Here is a 1,726-nt window from a genome sequence, read left to right as displayed (position 1 = left end):
ATTTATGCCTGACACCAGGTCACATAGAGCCTTCTCAAAGGTCATGGTGTCTATGGTACAGGATATTAAGAATTTACCAAGATCTTATTTCTTTTGAGGTAAAGTTTGCTGAACCCATGTATCTAGTTCACTAATGAGCAAGGGAGGTGCATCTTCCCAAGTCTCATTACCAAACAACTTGGCATTCAGCTTCATGATAGCTCCTAGATATTGAGCAACTTGCTCTCCAGTTACATCTTCATCCTCTTCAGATGAAGAATAGTTCTCAGAGCTCATGAATGGTAGAAGGAGGTTTAATGGAATCTCTATGGTCTCTATATGAGCCTCAGATTCCTTTAGGTCCTCAATAGGGAACTCCTTCTTGTCTGGGAGACGTCCCATGAGGTCTTCCTCATTGGGATTCACGTCCTCCCCTTCCTCTCTAGGTTCAGCCATTTTGATTATGTCAATGGCCTTGCACTCTCTTTTTGGATTCTCTTCAGTATTGCTTGGGAGAGTACTAGGAAGAATTTCAGTGATTTTTTACTCAGCTGGCCCACTTGTGCCTCTAAATTTCTGATGGATGACCTTGTTTCACTCATGAAACTTAAAGTGGCCTTAGACAGATCAGAGACTATGTTTGCTAAGCTAGAGAAGCTCTTCTCAGAATGCTCTGTCTGTTGCTGAGAAGATGATGGAAAAGGCTTGTTATTGCTGAGCCTGTTTCTTCCACCATTATTAAAGCCTTTTTGGGGCTTTTGTTGATCCTTCCATGAGAAGTTTGGATGATTTTTCCATGAAGAATTATAGGTGTTCCCATAGGGTTCACCCATGTAATTCACCTCTGCCGTTGTAGGGTTCTCAGGATCATAAGCTTCTTCTTCAGAAGACGCCTCTTTAGTACTGTTGGATGCATTTTGCCATCTATTCAGACTTTGAGAAATCATTTTGACTTGCTGAGTCAACATTTTGTTCTGAGCCAATATGGCTTTCAGAGCATCAATTTCAAGAACTCCCTTCTTCTGAGGCATCCCATTACTCATAGAATTCCTCTGAGAAGTGTACGTGAATTGGTTATTTGCAACCATGTCAATGAGTTCTTGAGCTTCTACAGGCATTTTTTTTAGGTGAATGGATCTACCTGCAGAATGGTCCAGTGACATCTTAGAGAACTCAGACAGACCATAATGGAATATATCCAAAATAGTCCACTCTGAAAGCATGTCAGAAGGACACCTTTTGGTCATCTTCTTGTATCTTTCCCAAGCTTCATAGAGGGATTCACCATCTTTTTGTTTGAAGGTCTGAACATCCACTCTAAGCTTGCTCAGCTTTTGAGGAGGAAAGAACTTAGCCAAGAAGACCGTGACCAGCTTATCCCAAGAGTTCAGGCTATCTTTAGGTTGTGAGTCCAACCATGTTCTAGCTCTGTCTCTTATAGCAAAAGGAAAAAGCATGAGCCTATAGACTTCAAGATCCACTCCATTAGTCTTAACAATCTCACAGATCTGCAAGAACTCAGTTAAAAACTGATAGTGATCTTCTGATGGAAGTCCATGAAACTTGCAGTTCTGTTGCATTAGAGCAACTAATTGAGGCTTCAGCTCAAAATTGTTTGCTCCAATGGCAGGGATTGAGCTGCTTCTTCCATCAAACTTGGAAGTAGGTGTAGTATAATCACCAAGCATCCTCCTTGCATTATTATTTTCGGCTGTCATCTCCTCTTCCTTTACTTCAGAGTCCTTTC

At 41.3% G+C, this 1,726-nt stretch overlaps 1 non-coding gene across 1 annotated transcript; it reads left to right on the top strand.

Moving 5' to 3' along the window:
- Positions 1-1,196: 1,196 nt before the first annotated feature.
- On the top strand, positions 1,197-1,304 carry LOC130964950 (small nucleolar RNA R71). The gene has a single exon (XR_009081013.1). It is a non-coding gene; the product is annotated as a small nucleolar RNA R71 (small nucleolar RNA).
- The last annotated feature ends 422 nt before the right edge of the window (positions 1,305-1,726 follow it).

Source organism: Arachis stenosperma, chromosome 2, assembly GCF_014773155.1.
Source record: "Arachis stenosperma cultivar V10309 chromosome 2, arast.V10309.gnm1.PFL2, whole genome shotgun sequence".
Lineage (NCBI taxonomy): Eukaryota > Viridiplantae > Streptophyta > Magnoliopsida > Fabales > Fabaceae > Arachis > Arachis stenosperma.
The sequence above is the reverse complement of the archived record's forward strand: the minus strand, read 5'-3'. Positions and strand labels throughout refer to the sequence as shown.